This window comes from Rattus norvegicus, chromosome 4, assembly GCF_036323735.1.
Source record: "Rattus norvegicus strain BN/NHsdMcwi chromosome 4, GRCr8, whole genome shotgun sequence".
Taxonomy (NCBI): Eukaryota; Metazoa; Chordata; class Mammalia; order Rodentia; family Muridae; genus Rattus; species Rattus norvegicus.
In genome coordinates, this window is record NC_086022.1 from 148999293 (window position 1) to 149019063 (window position 19771).

The 19771-nt window shown below is 51.0% G+C and overlaps 1 protein-coding gene across 1 annotated transcript in view; it reads left to right on the forward strand.

Moving 5' to 3' along the window:
* Positions 1–5154: 5154 nt before the first annotated feature.
* The window catches only part of Slc6a1 (solute carrier family 6 member 1), a 33394-nt gene continuing 18777 nt past the window's right edge, over positions 5155–19771 (forward strand). The window contains exon 1 of the mRNA XM_006237059.4: positions 5155–5428. The gene's annotated coding sequence lies outside the window, so the exon portion shown is untranslated. The remainder of the gene's footprint in view (positions 5429–19771) is intronic.

Below are 19771 nucleotides of genomic sequence, written 5' to 3' on the forward strand. Positions count from 1 at the left end.
AGAATCGAAGGGTCCCAGCTACCTTGCACCAGGAGGGGACATATGGGTCAACGGTATTGGTCCCACTGTGTACAGGTTCCAAGGAACTACTGTCTCTTTTCCCAAAAATTAGGAGAATAATGGATTCTAAAGAAAATAGGAATGGGCCGTGCCTGAGAATCCTAGCAGAGGTACAACCATGTGCAGGTTGGGGATAAACCAGGCAGGTTTCTTGGAGGTGGTCGAACCTCAGGCTGACCTTGGCCCATCCTGGGAAGGCAGAGTTTGCCAACAGCAGCAGGTAATAGAGGTCATTCTCTGGACCTCTCCTGGTGGCTCTATGAGAAGAACCCTAGCCTCATTCCCATTTTATACATGAGAAAACCGAGTCTAAGAAAGGTTAGACCCTTCCTAAGGTTGCCTAGCTTCAGAGGCAGAAGAGAACCCCAGGGGTTTGTACTGGGGTGTTGTCTAGCCACCCCTGGTGTGCTACTTAGCCAGCCTTGTGGATCTGCTCTTTGTGGTCCCCCTGGCATGCTTGGGTGTCCATTTACTGACCCCTGCAGGTAAGAAGGACACACATGTGTGATTGCTCTGCAGTGGAGCCACAGCCAGTGATGACGTTGCCCAGGGTGACTGGGGACAGAATAACAAGATACCACGTGCCTAGTACCTCCCCCGGTTCTTCATCCTTATCTTGCTTCTCTGACAATTCGGTGACTCCCTCCCCTGTACCCTCAGGATCAATGCTCAGTTCTCTAAAGTGGAGAGTGAGCCATTCCCTCACCCTCTGGACTCTTACATGAGATAACCCCAACTCTGGGGATTGTCTCGTGCCTTCAAGTACTAATACCCATAACCATAGGGACTCGCTGGCGACGAAATCCTGAGCCCAGATGATAGGTAAGATTCCCATAACCCTTCTGGAAACCAAACAAAAAAGGCAAAGGCCTGTCTACCCACAGCAGGAATTTTATTGGTTTGGAGGGCGATTCTCCATTTCGCTACACTTTCAGCAAGACTGAAAGGTAGAATTGGGTGTTGTCATGGAGACAAAGTCGGCTTGAGCAGCAGACAGGGGTCCTGAGCAGCAAGCTTGTACTTAGGAGAGGACAGCAGACCCCAAAAGACAGTGTCTATACGCGGAAGCCTGGTGGCTTGAAATGCCTTCTGTTTACAGGGGAGGAAATGGGCTTGGAGAGGGAAAGGACTTGTCCAAGGTCACACAGAGGTTAGTAGCAGCTCAAGTCATTCTGACTACCATATCCAGTCTTATTTCATAGTGGTATCATGGTCTGATGAGCAGCTGTCAAGGATTTAAAAAATGTCCAGGGACAAGATCAAGAGTTACTGGCCTTAGAGACAGGAAGGCCTGAATTGGGATCCCAGCCTTGCAACTCTCCTACTGTGTGTCTCTGAGAAAAGTACTCAACATCGCTGTGTGTCTATGTTCCCACCTATCCGTGATATCATGTATCATGTATCCCATGCTGCAAGTGCTTGGAAATGAAGCAGGTATTCATGTCTTCCTGGCTTTGCCACCAAATAGCTAGGTACCCTAAGACAAGCCACTATCCCATCTGGGCCTCAACTAATCCACCAAATGGTCTAACTAACATCTACAAACAGCTTCTGGTTTGATAACCCATGGAACTAAGACTCAATTAGTTCTCCAAGTTAAGGAAGAGAGGAGATGTTAATACTAGTAACAGCAATAGTTCCAACCATGTATTGAGTACCTACTATGTGCTGGGAACTCAGCTAGGTACCAGCCCTTCCAGTCCTCACACTTACCACAAAGCTGTCCCTCACGAGCTGTTGGCTTCCGGTCTTCTCTCCCTTTACTTCGTCCTGTATATGGGTCAGTCTTAGCCTCCATACACTCGATCTTACATCTCAGCCCCAGGTCATTCAATCCCCAGGCTCAGGTTTTTTTCTTAATGTGGTGCGTGGGTGAGTTGTCTGCTCAGACCCTGGATTCCTGAATGGAATCTCACAACTCTGGCATCTTCGTCTAGTCATGTTCCCCCCCATTCCCCTCGCAGTGTCTCACACCCAGTAGGTGTTCAATAAATATTTGTTGAGTCAATGAATACACAGATGAAGCATCTCTCTAAATTAGGCCACAGAAACTGAAGTCATTTGCAAGCCAGCCACAAGAGCTGGGCAAACTTCTATGTGCCAGCCTATTTTTATTTACTTAAATATTTCCTTTTTTTAGATTAAATAAGAGTATCTCAAAAGGAAACTTTACATCATATTGTAACTAAAAGACCAATATTACTTGCCAGAAATAGGTCTCCCTGGAAATGAGCACAAGGTCGAAGCAGAAAGACACCCAATGTGTTCTAGAGCCTGCTGCCCACCACAGCTGGAGGTGCAGGGCTCTCGCGCATGCTTGTCTATGCTCCTGGGAGATACTAACCTCTGCCCAGCAACCATCCGAGGCTTGCCCTGTTGTATGAGCATCTCCTGACCACAGCGAGGGCCTGACAACTGACATCTTGGAAACGAGATGTCACAGGGGCTGCCACCAGGTCATGAAATGACTGTGAGCTACCTGACATATTCTCACTCAGGTTTTTCACAAGGGGAGGGGGGTCCCACCTGTGCCTGCCTTGCCTGTAGACACACACACACACACACACACACACACACACACACACACACACACAACTGCCCTATGCCTCAGAGACAGCTCTCTGAATTCTACCATACCAATACCATGCCAAGATTGTGGTTGGACATCATTTGCCTAGTGGGTATGCCTTGAGGGATGAAGCTGTCTGGGAGGCACAGGGGTGGGGTGGGGCTGGGGGCCAGGGTATGAGGAGATGTTAACATGCAATAGGCAAGCCTAAGAAGCCATCTCAACAGTCAGGGGCAGCTTTCAGTGGGAGGTTGTGGTAGTTTGAAAATGCTTGGCCCACGGAAAGTGGTACTATTAGGTCTGTCCTTTTTTGAGGAAATGTGTCACTGTGTAGGCGGGCTTTGAGGGTGGCCCCTAGTGCTCAAGCTCCACCCCATGTGGAAGAGACCCTCTTGCTGACTGACTTCCGAAGAGTCTCCCGCTGCTGCCTTTGGATCAAGATGTAGAACTCTAGGCTCCTCCAGCACCATGTCTGCCTGCATGCTGCCATGCTTCCCACACTTCTGAAACTGTGAGCCAGCCCCAGTTAGAGGTTTTCCTTTGTAAGAATTGCTTTGGTCATGGTGTCTCTTCACAGCAATGAAAACCTAAACTAAGACAGAGGTCAAACAGATGCAAAGACGGGAACAAATGCAGATCAGTAATACAAGGCAGAGGGGCTGGAGAGATGGCTCAGTGGCTAAGAGCAGTAGCTATGCTTTCAGCGAACCCGAATTTGATTCCCAGAACACACATAGTAGTTCACAACCATCTATAACTCCAGTTCCAGGAGATGCAAGATTTTCTTCCGGAAACTTCAGGCACCAGGCACACACACAGGAGAATACCCACAGACAAATATATAATAACATCAAAATGAATTAATCTTTAAAACAGAGTAATTCAATTATTCAGAGAATCATTCTGCCTTCAGGCATGGCTGGCCTCTGGCCTCTGCCTCACTTCTGCCTTCCTCTATTTTCCCTTATATTCAGGTAGGCTCTATTGCTGGTGTGGCAGCCCCAGACTTAAAAACCTGTTGGTGATTAAGACGTTTGGGAAAGGTCTGAGGTGGAGGTGCCATTGGCCTAACGTCTGTCACTTGCCCTTGCTTTGAGGTGCTATACCCTGACTGGTATGGCTCTAGTCACATTTGTACTTGTGGACAGGAGCTCTGTACGCTGTCATGTGCTTGTGAGAAGCAGGGAGAAGACGCTACAGTAAAAACTGAGCTCCTGAGACTGGAAGACAATGAAATGATCATCAGGCAAGCAAAAGCAGCCCCTCCCCCTGCTTCCCTAATCTTGCTAGAAGACACACCCACATTTCCCCTGACAGCTTTCTCCATTCATCCACGCAGCAGCTCCCACCCCAGTGGCACTTTCATGAATAGACCTAACCCTCACCCCCATCTCAGCTGGGACCCACATGGGTGGCTCTGGCAGAACTTGTCACTCTGGGTTCTCCAATGGTTATTCCAGGAAAGATTGTTTCTTTACTTGTCCCATAAGAGGAGCTATGGTCTGTGTGTCTACTATTGTGAACCCAAACCCAGACCAGTGTGTGCCTCTCAGGAGTTCCAGAAATAGTCATTTGAAGTACACACAGCACTTGGTAACCAGTCCAGAGGCCAAAGAGCACTAACCCTAATGCTTGTGGAAGTAAGTATGGGAAAAGAGCCAGAAGCCAGTTGACCTTTGGGAGTTGAGGCTGGAGACCCCAGGGTTGATGAGATTAGAGGACAGAAGGTCAGATATTGAATACCAGACTCAGGGACAGAAGCGGGAGGCCACTGAAACTGGAGAGAATGAATTCTTCCTGAGTCTTTGGGGAACATGGAAAAGGAAGGCATGGCCCTTTACCCAAAACCTCGATGGAAGGAGCCAGAAGGTCTGGACTTGGAAAGAGGTAGCTGGAGCTGGCCAGAAGCAGAGGTGTTCTAGACAGTTCCTCACATCTCAAGAGCTAGAGGCAGAGCACCTAGGATCCTTAGTCAACCCAGGGGGGTTTCCAGATTGTGGTTTGCTGAACACACACACACACACACACACACACACACACACACACACACACACACACCTCCACGATCAATCCTGCAGTAACAGTCTTTCCCAGCCTAGTAGCTCAGGTAGTAACTTTGTCTCCTACAGAAGGCAGCAGTAGACAGACAGGAGACGGGTAGGGAGGGGGCAAGAGTCCTACCCAGCTCCCACAATGCTTCCAAGGGAAGTGACAGAGCCAGAGAAACCAAGAGACCAATTAAGGTAAACCTTTGAGGCCAGGAGACTGAAGGAGGATGAAGGCCAAGGAAAAGAGGGAGAGGAAGCAGGGCTGGGAAAGAGGGGAGGTCAGAGAGAAGGGGGACGAGAGGAGGGAACAGGCAGAGAGAAGAGGTGGGCAGGACCTAGGAAGGAGGGGAGCAGGGCAGAGGGGAAGAGGGCGCTAGTAGAGGGAGGAGGGGAGCAGGGCAGAAGGAGGAGAGAGGAAGGGGTAGGTGGAGAGAAGAGGAGGCAGGCAGAGGGAGGAGGGGAGCAGGGCAGAAGGAGGAGGGGAGAGAGAGCAGGGCAGAGGTAGCCGGGAGAGAGGAGCAGGAACAGAAAAGGTGGGGAAAGGAGAGATGGAGGCTGAAAGGTAGGGGCGGGCAAGACGGCGCGGACAAGCTCCGCCCAGAGGGCGTGTCCTGACAGCCCCGCCCCCTCCGCCCGCCCTCGGAGCCCTAGAGAGCTGAGAGGTTGCAGGAGAGCTGCGCGAGCCTAGGAGCCCAGGCGCCCGCGTCCTTGCGCGGCCGAGCCGGAGCGGCCCGCGCAGCCCCGGCCGCAGGTAAGAAGGGAGGCTGGCGTCGGGGCGCTGGGTGGAGGGCGGGACCCTAATCTGCAGCGTGTCCCCCGTCCTCGCCCCTCGACGTGCGCCGGCTGCAGCCCAGGGATGCTCGGGAGGCGGGAGGATCCCAGGAGGCCAGGTGCCGTCGATGTCCTGGTTCATTCGCCAGCGGGCGGCGGGTTGCCCAGGAGGGAGCCAGATCAACCTGCGCCACGTCCCCAGTCTCCGAGTGCCTCATTCACTGGGGGCAGGAGGACAGAGGGGCTGGGGACTACCTGAGGATGAAGACTTGTCCTTCCCATCCCGGGGCAACTCAAGCTCTCAGGAAACCTTATCTTTAAGAAAGTGCACAACAGCTCGGGCCGAGCGCGCGCAAGCTGGCGCTGCTACCCTGTTCACCTGAGAGATGCCCGGTGCAAAAGGTGGGTCGGGTCAGTACTTCCCGTGGTTTGTCTTCCCCAGGTATTTACTCATTTCTTTCTGTGGCAATGACCACGCGTTCTCCATACTCAGTCTCTCTGTACCCACCCACCCCATGGGTGACACTCACAGATGTCCCGTTCTGCGTTTCATTTGGGCTTCCAACAAGAGACTCAGAATGGGCAGCTCTGTACGGAGCCAGTGTCCTCTCGAAACAGACCGGAGTCTCTAGGGGAAAAATGGGTTTTTGAAAGCCAGTTGATAAGACCAAAATAACTGAGGTCTACGGGCTAGACCTCCTGCCCACCCACGAAGATTAGGGGTGAAAGGGACTGTGGCCACATCAGGGAAGGGACTACGTCCGCTGAGTGGAATATGATGCTAGCCCCAGTTTTTCTATGGCATATAGGGTATGTGTTGGACAAAAGAAAAAAAAATGATGTTCTGGGTCCTGCCTATATTCTCTGTTGTGAACTTTGGTGAAAACAGTGGAGCGTGCATACCCCAACTTCCAAATTACAAAACAAAAGAGATCTGTGGGAATTCAAAGTGCCATGCAGTCTTTCCCCACCCCGGTTCTGGAAAGGAGGGAACAGGTCCTAGAAAAAGCATCTTCAGACCCTCTTCCAAAGGAATGAGGGGGAAAGAAAGTGGCCCTGGAAGGTGTAAATCCCTTCAGAAAAGAGAGAAAGAGGGAGCTTTCCCCAGAGCAGGAGGGCAAAATGGCTGAGCCTCCCTTGAGCCTCAGAAAGGAATTGCCAGGCAGGCGGCAAACAAAGAAAGCGCTCTGTCTCCAGCCAAGTGCTGGCTTGGTGGCCAGTGGCTAGAGGACAAACAGTGAGTCCCAGGCAGTAAGACACAGGCTGCCCTGTCTCCAGAGCTTCTGTGGAGTGGGGTTCCCTGAGAAAGGCACCGGAGATAGGCAGCCACCACTGAGGGGGAAAACGGCAATGGTCAATCCCCAAAGAAACCTTGCTCTGGGGACCCACATTTGTTGAGAAGTAAGGTCTCCTGGGTGAGGCTCTAACGAGGGGTCCAGAGGCCAAAGAACAGGTACCTAAGAGGGTAAAAGCAAAGATACACACAATGACACACGAGTGTCAGCCCAGTATTTGACATTCCTGGCAACCGAGGAGAAAGGGATGTGAATTTGTTTACTGTGGCCCAGAACCCAGGAGGAACTCAATATGTGTTCCAGAAAAAAGCGCTCACAGGTGGAAAATGATTGCCTAATGGTCCAGCCGGCGGGGACCTGCCCTCTTATCTACTTGTGTTGCCGAGGCAGGAAGGCTGTAAAATGCTTTACATTTATTCCATACCCAGGAATAAAATAAACATGCATGCCCTGGGTTGGGTACTGCTATTTCTTAGCCAGGTGACCTTGGCCAAGTTCTAATCCCCCTTGGAAAGAAGAAATGGAATGTCAAAACCGTTTGGTGTGTCAAGCTTGTAATTCGCACCATAACCTTATACAACAGAAACTGCCGGAAACCACACTTCAGAAGTGAGGAGAGGATAAGACAAAGGGGGAGATTGACTTGTCCAAGGTCACACAGCAAGGAAGAGGCAAGGAAACCCTAGGCTGCCACATTTTGCTTCCCTGGTCTCAGTCTTCACATCTGTAAAGTGGGAGAGTCAAGGGAAGAGCAGTGACAGTGGGATTTTATGGGGGACAGTGAGTTAGTCCCTCTGGACCTGCTGTCAGAGAAATGACTCCTTCTCTTTCTTCCCAGCAAGTCTAGAGCAACATTAAATAAATCACCTCCCGCCATCCCTAGGAGATGTGAGAGATTTCTCAGGTCACTTGGAATTCAGAACTGTCTCTCCATCCCTGTCCCTGGCTTGTTGGATGCCCAGCTGAGTGTCGACCCTAGCAAATCCAGACTTGCCCTCCATTTGCAGCTCTCTGCATTCTGAAAGCTCCCCGACCTTGAGAGTGGACAGGATGCACTCAGTTCCATGTTTCGACAGGTAGCCCCTTGGTCCCAAGCTGTGTTGACCCAGCTCCTTTCTCTCTCAGTTGTATTCCTGAAGCCAAACCCAATGAGAGAGAGAGAGAGAGAGAGAGAGAGAGAGAGAGAGAGAGAGAGAGAGAGAGCAAGCCCCTTTGCTGTCTTGCCTGCTCCTAAAATGGAAACATGGCAACAGGGCCTGGTTTGGCCCAAATAGGAGCTGTCTTTATTCACTCAGGTCTGCATTGTCACCATTTCTTTACTCGGGGAGAGTGGTCAGCCATTGCTGAGGTGGAAATGACCTTAAAATGACTTCAGATGACCTTGAAATGACTTCATCTGCAAAGTAGCTCCTCCCCCAGCTAATGAGAGCAGCCCCTCCCCAAGCTGATGAGGTCACCAAGTATCCATTGCTCCAGGATTTGGAGACTTTTTTCTCTTTTCTTTTCTTTTCTTTTCCCTTTCTTCCTTCCTTCCTTTCTTTCTTTCTTTCTTTCTTTCTTTCTTTCTTTCTTTCTTTCTTTCTTTCTTTCTTTTTGGCAGCTTTGCCCTATTCTCTGAAAGTCATTCTGAGGTAGGGGAAGGAAGCTTGGCCCCTGAGAGGGAAGGAGATGGGCAGCCAGATTATAATTCCAAAACAGGGCTTCCTGGGAGAGGTACCTCTGTAAACTTGTCAGACACCCAGCACTGTCCTCTGCGCTCTGACTCTGAGCCCTGGGAGGCAGAAGGAAGCAGGGAGAAGCCCACGGAGAGCAGGGCCTGTTTCCTGGTACAGGCAGTAGGTGTGAACTGCAAGCTATGATGTTTGAACAGAGACCTGGAATTCAGATGTAAAGAGGGAGACAATTTCCAAGAACCCTTATCCCCACGCCAGTATTGCAGCAACAGTGGCAACTGTCCTCGCCTGCATCCTGAAGATGTGCCCCGTGCCACGCTTTCATGTCATTTAATTTGTATAAGATCCCATGAGCCCTGCCCCTGTGTAGATGAAGTAACAGAGGAGGACAATAAATGGAGTTGAGTCTGAACTCAGCCACAAGGTCTCTAAGTCTCTTGCAGGTGCTACCCACTGCTGTGAAGCATGGCACAGCCCACTAGAGAAACTACAGGGTCTCCCGAGTGCATCCCCAGCACCCGAGCCTAACCACAGCTGGAGAAGGCCAGGCATCAGTCGGTGTAAAGGTGTGAGGCTCTTGACTTAGGGGGAAGCTGAAGTTTGGAGACCCCTGCCGTGATGGTGCAGAACTGAGATTCTAGTCGAGGTCACCATCCTATCCCAACAGGTCCATGGCCTGCACTTCATTTAAGGCTGGTATTGGTGGCTTGCACCCAGCTGCCACCTTTTCCCAATCTTCTGGGTGTCTCTTCATTTGTCCCCATCACCTACTCCCCACTCAGGAAGCCATTGAGAGCTGCCCAAGGAAGCCATCCGTTCCGTTTACCGTGATCTGACATGACACAGAAAGTGGCATCCGATTCGATGTGAGCTGCCTGCAGCGAATGGTCTTCTATTTTTATATTTCTCACAAATTGGAAATTACAAGGGGACCAGGTCTTGGAGAATGATTGGCGGTGGCACTCTGGAGGTGGGGGAGATGTGCAGCTGGGCGGAACGGAGCACATTAGGATGTTAGCCCCCTCAGCTGGCAGAGCGGCCCCAGGCTTCTGGGCTGGGTATAGTCCTGACACAAAAGCAAGGCAGAGAAGGGAAGATTGGTGGCTGCTTGGGACAGTGACCCGCCACTCTGCTCTCCTGTTAGCTGCCTGATGTCTGCAAGACCAGCTCTTGGGATAGCTGAGCCCTAGCAGAGGGACATTCAAGGTCAAAGATGCCCTGGAAGGGATTGGCAGCGGTTACCTCCCTGGCCTTATTGCTTGAAAAGATCAGAGAGCGCACGCAGGCAGCCACCATAAGGAGGCAAGTGGAGAGAGACATTTGGAACCAGTGTTTTTGTTGGTTGCAAAGTGGTGCTGACCACATAACCCCTGGTTATCAGCATAGTACTTCACAGTTTGTAAACCTTGCCCTTGCCAGTGGGATGGGGACGTGATCCAGGAGAAGAAAGTGTGGTTCTAGAGAAGAATCTTCCATCCACCAAAGAAAATCTTTTTAAAGCTGAGTTTCTAATAAATCTCAGTCTGAACGACCTTGACCTAGATGAGTTCTCTTTGCATGCGGGAAAAAATGCTCACTCCTCTAAGACGTAGGGTTTCTGTCTTCAAAGCATTTTCCTTGTTGAGCCAGGCGCTCCAAGCATGGATAGGGTTACCTTTAATGGGGAAACTGAGGTTCAGAGAGCTCTGTCCCCTGGCTCCCCAGCCAATGTTTGTCCTCTTTACTGAGCTCTTCTTCCTGAGCTGGAGCCTGGGGAAGCACTGTGCTGGCAGGAAAGGAACCCACAGCATCTGAGGTAACTGAGGTGGCAGATGACACAGGTGGGCTCAGCCAGAGGCTTTGGAGGGCAGAGTCCCCCTCCTCCCGGATTTGACTGAGCCTTACCTGGGCTCTGGGCAGAACTCGTCATTACCTAGGCCATGTGAAGAGTTTAGGGTTCAAAAGTGTAATCCTTTGACCCCATCAGTAGCCTGATGCTGAAGAGGGGGAGATGTGTGTTCTCAAACAGAACTGCATGACCCAGATTTTCTCATCTGAAGGATTTGGGGTGACATGAACCACCCCCTACCTTTGTGAGGATATACAGAGGGGCCTATGGTCTGAGGGGCCAGGAAGGATGTGGAACAATGTTCCTATATGAGCCAGGCCACCTGAAGTCCACTGTTGGAGCATCATGTAGCCGCTAACATGCTCAGCACAGAGGGTTGGCGGCGGGATGCAGCATGTAACACCAGTCAGGATCACCTCTGACCACGTGCAATGCTGGCATATATGACGTCTTACAGGTTTGGAACACTTGCCTCTGGGGTGCAGTAGGCGAGGCAGGAGACCACCCATCTGACCGCTGCCCAAGTGCCCTTACCTCCAGGGCTTGGACAAGGCTGGGTACCTCACTTCACCCACTCCAGGCATTGTGCTGTGGTGGATGCTCTCCCCTAACTCTGAGTCTGGGGGCAGGAGTGGGGTCCTGTTTGCCAGCTATGTCTGGGGGGGCGGGCGTTGCTGATGTCAAACCTGGTGCTTTTCCATGTTGTTTGTTTTCTCAAAAAGCACCTGAGCAGATATCCAAGTGTAAGGAGGCGATGTGAGGAGATGGGACTCATTCTTTGCTGTCACTGTGACTGTTGCTAGAGCTTGAGATCCATGGCTCACCTGTAACTAAAAACGGAAAGAAAGCAAGTGTGCAAGAAAGAAAGCCTACCCACCCCCGAAAAAACATCGTCCAGGAAAAGGGTGAGAAGGGACCATATAGACAGACGTGTGGTGGGGTTTAAAGACGTGCACCTGCCACAGAGGCACTGAATAGGTCTCTTCAGGAAGGAAGCACAGAATGAACATACGGAGTCATTTCCCCCCAGCCTCCAGGCTGACTCTGTGACAGGATACTGAGCTAACCATTGTACCAATGTCCTCTGTAAAGGAAAAGTGGCACCAGAATTGAAAGGTTGTCCCAAGTTAGTTCACAGACATATGACAGATCAAGAACCCCATCAAGTCTGTCTAGCATACCTGAGAAAGAAGTGGAGTGCTACCTCCTGTCTGGCTTGAGGCTTCGTGGACCATGGGACGGTCCCTTCCCTCCCTGCACTGCTGAACAGGAAGACATCACTTTGCTGGTGTCCTTTCCTCAGGCTCCAGGCAGGCCTCAGGGAGGGAAGCTGCCCACCCCACTTCCCTTTCACCCCTGAATTTCTCCATGACACCCTCCCGAGACTAATGGCTGGGTAAGATAAGCGCTCTTTCTCCAAATGGCAGTGAGTGGCAGTAATGACAGAGCAGATGTGGTACCGCTCATTTGCTAGGGCATTCAATGGAACTGTCAACCGAGGGAATTCAATGGCGGTGCAGGGCTGCCGACAGCCTGTTCAAAGCCATCATCCTGGGCCAGGGCAGAACCATCCCCTCCCTTGGAGACTCACTAAGTCCCAGAGGTAGCTGGTTGTCCTTCCCAGGCTTGGGCTTCTTGGCTGCTCCTGGGACATTAATTTATAGTATCTTTGGCAGACTTTCCTGGAGGCTTCTGGGGACTGAAACAAGTTAGCTACTGAGACAAGTATGGGCAATCAGCTGCACCAGATAGAATGATGCACACCTATTGTGTGCTAGGTTCTGTGGAAGAAGAGCTGTTCATGTGGAAACTGTATCCTTTCAGGGACCCCAGATCACTCTTCCTTCTCTCTCTCCATCATCTGTATGGTTTCTTGAGAGACAACCAGAAGCCACATGGCTGGGGACCACCGCAATAGCAGCAGAGGGCTAAGTGGTTAGAGGGACAGGTGGCAGACAGGCCATTCTCCATGTCCCATTGGTTCAGCCTTCTTGGATACTATGTTAGTGGGTTCTGAGGACAATCTGGGCCTTTCCCAGTGAGGATTGTTTTGTCTGTTTACCCATCTATAGAATGGGAATAAAGTGGGCTATGATTGATGGCTGCTGGCAAGGCATCCCAACCAGTCCTAGCCCTAATGCTGGATAAGGGAGATGGTTCAGTGTCTGGAGGTTACATGTTAGAATCGGCTCAACAAAAGAGTGCCATTGCCCAAGACAGCTTCTAGTTCACTCTTTGGCCTAAAGTGTCACTCTCACCTCCCACATTGGTCCCCCCTAGACCTAGAATGCTACTTCTCACAATTTCAAAGTCAAAACCACAAACATACCCATTGTAGGTGACCCCCTGTTACAGATGGGTAAACTGAGGTCTAGACAGTTGTCCCAGGCACAACAGGTGCTAGGACCCAGAACTTCTTGCCCAGCCTTGCTGCTCTTTCCCCTGCCCCAAGCCAGCCCAGCTTGACTGTTGAGAAATTATTAAATAGAGTTGGAGGAAGGACTCGGGTTGCCGTGACAACGGAGCATGTGTCCTCGGGAGATAATGGCGTTGCACAAGGAGAGTGATGTGCGTGGAATGCTGATTTGGGAGCTTCTGGAGTGAGGGAGACAGAGAGAGCAGAGGGGACTATGTCTAGGCATTAGGCTCTCCAACAGGATGCACGGGACTGTGGGCATGGGAGCACAGGGATTCAGAGATCCTTGCTGCTGCTGTTTCTTTCTTTCCCACCTTACTGAGAAAAGGACACGTCAGAGTTAGGTAGAGGGGAGGCAAATCTGAGGCTCAGGTCATTCCGCCCAGATGAAGAGCTGGCCCTTGGCCTCCCCATTCTAGGAAAACCTGGCATAGGGGACAGAAGCTAACTGCTGGGATCTCTGGAGGGGTGGTCTCAGGTTCCCGCAGAGCTCTTGTTTCTCCTGAGTGGAGGAGGACAATGAATGTGAAGATTCTGCTGGACAGCCAGGAACAGGTCAGCCCAAAGAAAGAGAAAACCATATTCCCCAGAGCCAGAGGCGTCAGTTTTGAAGCTAAAATCAAATTCTCTGCTATTTCTTTAGCTTTATGGCCCTGGGCAAGTCGTGTATCTTTGATCCTCAGGATCCTCAGCTGGAAAATGTGGGGATGGGGGAGGGTGCCATTTCCCACTTCACAGGAGATCACAAGATGGTGTACTGCATGGTAGGTGAAGCTAGCAGCTAGTCCCAACTGGCTCCCTCGATAGCAGCCACCATCTGTCCTTAGCCCAAGGAGCAAGGCCAGGAGCAGGGGTTGCTGCAGCCATCTGTGAAGTTGCAAGGATGAAAGTCGCTGAAGTCAGTACAGGGGCACAAGATGCTTGTCCCCAGGCTAGGACATCAGTAGAACACACAAACGCCTCGATCCCTGGAAACAGACACAATGTTTTGCATGCTGTGAGCACTGTGTCCCTCAAGATCTGTGAGCGTGCCGTCCTGGAGATAGGTTCCTTCCTCCAGCTGTGTAAACGACCACAGGCTGCAGTGCTTTTTGGGAAATATTCTCACCCCCTTCCAGTTACATCTTTCTCCTGAACAGATGGTAAAATGTACTTCCCTCCTGGATTGATCAGGGGATCGCAGACTATGAGGGTGACACCTTGAGGAACCCCAGAGTGCATCGTTTGCATGCTGATAGGGATGTGAGCTGGCTGTCACCCCATTCCTTCTTGGAAGTGGGAAAGAGTGCTGCTGGATTTGGGCATGTGGCCATTTCGGAGGCAGAGGGAGAGCTGCATAGAGATGCAAGCCTGTTCACGTGCTTGAACCTGTTTGAGCGGTCCTCAAGAGAAGACTATATCCTGTTTGTGAGTCCTCTACTGTTGCTGGGTGACAGAATGACACATCCCTGCAGTCAGGAGAAGGTCGAGGGACTCACTGGTGGCAAATGAGTGCTGTTCACATTTAGTCTGGATTTTGGTAACATTCTAATTTTTGAGGAGTTCACTGGAAGCATTTGAAATGATCAACCTCTCCCTGGTGCTTCCCCAGCTCCTTCATAACTGTAGTTTTGCTACTATTATGAATCATAATGTAAATATATGTGTTTTCCAGTGGACTTAGGTTACCTCTGGGAAAGAGTCATTCAACAACCTCCCTCCCCAACCTCCCTGCAAAGGGATTAAAACCCACAGGTTGAAAAGCACTGGCCTAGAGTCTTTTATAAGAATGGCAGAAAACTGTTTTTCCAATTGACAAAGGGTCAGGTTCTGGGATCTAGTGCTGGCCTCTGTTGCCTATAGCTGTGAACTCCTAACATCTTCTCCCCTCCTGTTTCCCTACCATTATCTCAAAATACAAACGGTGCCAACCATCAAGCCTTTTCTGTGCCCCAGGTACTCACCTCACCTTACTCCCCCAAGAACAAGTCCTGAAATGAGATATTCTGTTTAACACAGAGAGTTTAGCACCACAGCATTTATCTTAGACTGTGACTCAAAAGCAGGCATTCCTGCTCCAAGTGCTTGGGTCCTGCTCTGCCATCCCCATCACAGTTTGTGATAAACTGATCACCCTTTGACCCCAAGCAGAAGTTCGTAGGTTTGAGCTGACTGCACAGAGCCTGAGGAATTAGTTGTCTCTATGCCATCTTCCCAGATTCTTGCTCTGTCAGCATTTTTACATGATAGCAAGGAGTGGAGACACACAGCGTGAAATTCCTCTGAATGCTGAGGGAAGGGCTGAAGCACAGATGTGCTGGTGAGACTGAGCCTCCGACAGAGCCTTTATAAATATAAACCAGCATTAGATCCCGGAACCTGACCCAGAACCTTTGTCAGTCCTAAAAGTAGTTTCCCTTCATTCTTGTAAAATACTCTAGACTATTGGTTCTCAACCTGTGGGTCACACCCCCCTGGTGGGGGAAGGTCAAAGGACCCTTTCACAGGAGCCACCTAGGACCGTCGGTCGGAAAACACAGATGTTTACGATTCATAACAACAAAATTACAGTTATGAAGTAGCGACAGAAATCATTTTATAGCTGGGGGTCCTCACAACATAAGGAACTGTACCAAAGGGTCGCAGCATTAGGAAGGCTGAGAGCCTCTGCTCTAGGCATTTCTTTTTACCCTGGCTGAGACCTTATGAGGAGGAATGAAATTTGTAGTTTTCCGAATAGAAAGCAGAATGCCTCACACGCTTCTCTGAACTCCATCACCCCTAGACACTGACACTGCCAGAAAGGGCCAACTCTACCCTCCCTCTTCAACTACCTCCCAGAGGAGCGCTCTGCTGAGGGAATGGCACTGTGTATCCTGAGACTGCAAATCAAAGGCCACCTGGGGCCAAGTAGTTACACAGTGAGGGGCTTAATGACAAGGTGACAGTAATGCAAGGGCCCAGCCCCCTCTCTACAGTCTACAAATTCAAGTCTGAAAATTCTAATTAGGCATCATATAATGCAAACCTATTTAGCCAAAGACCACCAGTTCTCCGGTGACCTTGGTTGACCTTGTTGCTGATGATATACCTCTGGAAGGGTGGGATAAAGCCTGGGTCATTGTTGGGAGTGGGGCAACCCCAGTATAGATGCTTGGCTTGAAACCCTGAAGCTATACCTGGTTACCTTCACTGTTGAACCAATGCGAGCCACTCAGACAGGCCTCCTGGTCTCCTTTCTCCATGACACTTACTAGCCTTGTGTTTAGTTCAGCAAGCCCTGAGAGAGATTTTGTTTTATTTCCTCCAAATTTGCATTCTGCAAACTCCCGTGGGAGTCTCCAGCATTCTGAAAGAGGCCGACTGGTTATTTAACCCCATGGGCTCTCACAGTGTGTTTGACAAGGCAGAGAGCCATGTGAGAGAGTGCCAAGTGGTCACCCTGTCACTCTTTTCCTGATCCTGGTTAATCCTTCCGGTGGGCTGAGCTCGGAGCCTTTGCAAGAGGAAGCCTTGGAACTGAGGCTCCTCCAGAGAACTGAGGTTCCCTCCAGAGAACCAGCCTGTGTCACCACAGGCGGCCAGGAAAGGAGCTGGGAGAGCACGCACCCCTGGCCATCCCTGTGAAGTTGCCTTGTGTCCAGTGCAGGGCTGCCTGCATGGAAGTCTGAGTAGGGAGGTTCACTGGGCATCCCAACCTAGTTAGGATCCACAAAAGAGATCAATGGTGGCCTATGCCCTGAGGCCAAGTTTGAATTCAGATCATTCCCCCTGAGTGACCTTGGGCTCCTACAACCTCAGGTTGCTTCTGGTGAGTGTGTGCTCCCCCACATCCCTGGGTACTCAAGGGTCTGTAGGACAGGATACCCTTCTGTCCCCCTTTCCTTCCTTTTCTCTCCCTCCCTTTGTTTCCCTCCTCCTTGCCATCTCCCCACCCTCTACCTCCCCTGGTTTTTCCTTCTTCTCCTCCTCCTAACCCCCACCCTCCCCACCCCTTCCTCCTTCCCATCCATCCACTCACTATGCCTCCATGCTCTCTTTTGGATCTAGGATGCTGAAGCTAGGGTGGATGGAGAGACCAAGAGGCATAGGAGTTGGCACTCTTTGGGGGCTACAGAGCATGCTCAGAGCCAGTAAGGGGGAAGCATCAGAGGGGTCCAGCATGAGGTCACTGGGTGGTAAGGATCCCGTCTGCATAAGAAACCACATCGGAAACACTGTATGTGGGGCTGCAGACAGAGCCCTATAGCCATGCTACCTCTTGTGGGGTCCTCTAACTAACCCCAGTAGGCTGGCATGGGGTATTTATACCAGGGACAGCAGCAGATGCCACCCATCCAGCCTTTTGCCTTGTTTCCTGAGAGTCCCTTTTTTAAACATTTGCCAGCACAACACTGCTTTGGAGACATATGCTGTCCTTGGACCGTAAGGATGCTACTCAAAAGGACATGCATGCATCCAGTGCTGTGAGTGGTACTGTAGGGGGAACTAAGTCCTATCTGTACAAAGCTGGTATCTCCCTTTCAGGGACCAGGCGGTGGTGACAAACCCCCTCACATCAGTTTCCCCATGTGTGCCAACAGAGAACTATGATTAGGAGCTTGGACATCTAATCTCACCACCCTCTCCTGGACTTTGGCAGGCTTTTCTTACCTGAGCCTCAGTTTCCACCTCTGTACAATGGGGACGTGGTGAGGGGAAATGAAGAGGTACATGAGAGACACAGAATATATTAAGCACATGGGAACCTTTAGCGGGTCGGATCCTCAGCCCCTCTGTATAGTACAAACACACCCTTTTGCACACGGGGCCCTGTACAGCAATTGGCTAGGCCCAGGGAGAAATCCACAGTGCTGGCCCATCTGTGTTCATCTCTCAGATGCCCTGGGAACTCTGTAAGAGACTGCAGGCTCCATCTCGAATCTCATCCCCCAGTACCCAGCATGGGACCTGGCTCACTGCATGCTGGGCAGATTAGATTGAAAATTGCCTCAACAAAATGAGGTGCGCCACCAGACACTGTGGTTAATTAGGTATCAGAACAGGGTTTGGCAGGATGCCGATAGTGTGATGGAGAGAGCATGGGGAGGCTGGGGTTACTGGGAAGCAGAGCCTTGCTCCTCCGCCGCTTACACACAGAAGGAAACCGCACGGCACAGAGAGCGCAAGGTGCTGGCTCAAGGCTACACAGCTAGTGAGATTCGAGCTCACTGATCCCCATAGCTGGCCATGTCGTGTCTGCAGTGAGCCTAGAGCCAAGGAGGAACTCTTATTAGAGTCCAGACCTTACAGTAATGAAGACTGCTGGCCAGACTGTCAGGTTAGCCTCAGGAGCTCTTAGGGCATCCCTGCCACAACTGTCCTCTGTGCAGCCCATCTAACAGCCACAGGGAGACAAGGTCTCTAAGGTCTCTTCAGAGAGTAGCAGGACATGTCCTTGGAGGTTAATCCTGGAGGAAGCTGCCTGCTGGGGACAGGCCACACACTAAAGGTAGGATTGGAAGCCCCTCCTACCCCCATAGAACCAGCAAAATGTAGAAGTTAGGACATAGGCCCAGTATCCCAGCTGGCTGCTCCCATTCAAATCTTGACACCCAGCTTCTGGCTAGGAGACCTTGGCAAGTCACTTTGCCTCTCTGTGCCTCAGTTTACCTTTCTGTAAAATGGGACTGTTGCTAATATGGGACCGATAGCTTAATAGTTATTTAGAGCAACCACAGCTGGTTTGTATATTTGATGTTCTCATCTAGGGTGATGGGGTACTTTCAGCTGCCTTCTCCCTGGAAGGGCCAGAACCTCAGTTTCCTTTTCCTTTTACCTGGGCAATTTCAACTCCCAGCAGCCCCAGCTCTCCCACTGTGGCCATACCAACTGGGTTAGACTAAAGCCTCAGACAATTTACCCAGGCCTGATCCCAAGATGCACAAGCACAAGAGAGGTAGTAGGTCAGGCTCTGACTCCAGGGCCCAGGTTAAGCTCTGGGTGATCTGGGACAAGTCACTATGGCGCCATGTCTGCAAAATGGGGCTATTGGTCATGCGTGTAGCTTTGGTGTTTCATATCCTTCCCTGGTCCAGTTATGGAGCTGGGAACTACACCTCTGCCTGAGGGTTATATTGAGACCTGAGGAAAGAACTTCCTGGCCCACTTCAGTGGGAGAGCCTAGCATTTAGTGCTTTCTCATGAGAACTGCAGCGAGGGCAGCTCCTGACCTTGGGGTAGGGTGAGGCGTTAAAAGGTCTGCAGGTCCCGAGTGAGCGTGGAGAGCTTGAAGACTGGAAAGATAAAATTGCTCTGTGCTGTGGGATCCTGAGCTTATGCCAGCCTTCTCTGAGCCTTGCCTATGTATATAAGTGCAGTATAAAACCAGCCTATACCAGTAAGGGCCTTTCTTTGGTCCCCTTAAATGTCCACCGAGGGTCCGAGAATGGGGCCTGTTTTAGATGTCCAGCTGGACACTCCCATCAGTCTTGCCTGAAGCGACCCCCTTTTCCATGAACACTCATCAACTTCCAGGACTCTGCCTCCTTCTGGCCTCTCTTACTTGGGCTAGCTGTCATTACTCTACAACAGAGTGTATGTACGCGGCTGATCACCTCTGGGTGGCAGCGTGGAACTGCCCCTTACTGGAACATCCTGTGTGCCCTGGCTTCGATTCTCACCACATTCTTGAAACCTGGGTCCAGCCAAGCCAAATGTCCCAACTAAGCACCCTGCAGGGATCCAGTGGGAAGCCATCCCCACAGTGAGGGCTTCAAGGCCCAGCACACTCGAGTCACACTACCGAGTCCCAGTGGACAGTGCTGCTAGCAGAGCTACCTTGTGCATGGCAAAGCCCTCTCAGATGCCCTCTGACTGCAGCCCTAGGCTGGCAGGCCTCAGTTTCCTTCCTTACCTGGACTCTCAGCTTGTGTAGCTGCAACCAGTCTGCACTGTAACATGCCTGGAATACAGTAGGTGCCCAATAAATGCTGCGTTTCTATGAAAGGATTCGTGCACAGGGACTTGGGTACACAGCAGATGTCCCAAGGGTGGGCCTAGCATTTCCCTCTCAATCGGATAATAAAATGCATTGTTTCCTCTTGGCACTTAGCCAAACCCAATATTAATTCCTTTCTTGAACCATCACAGT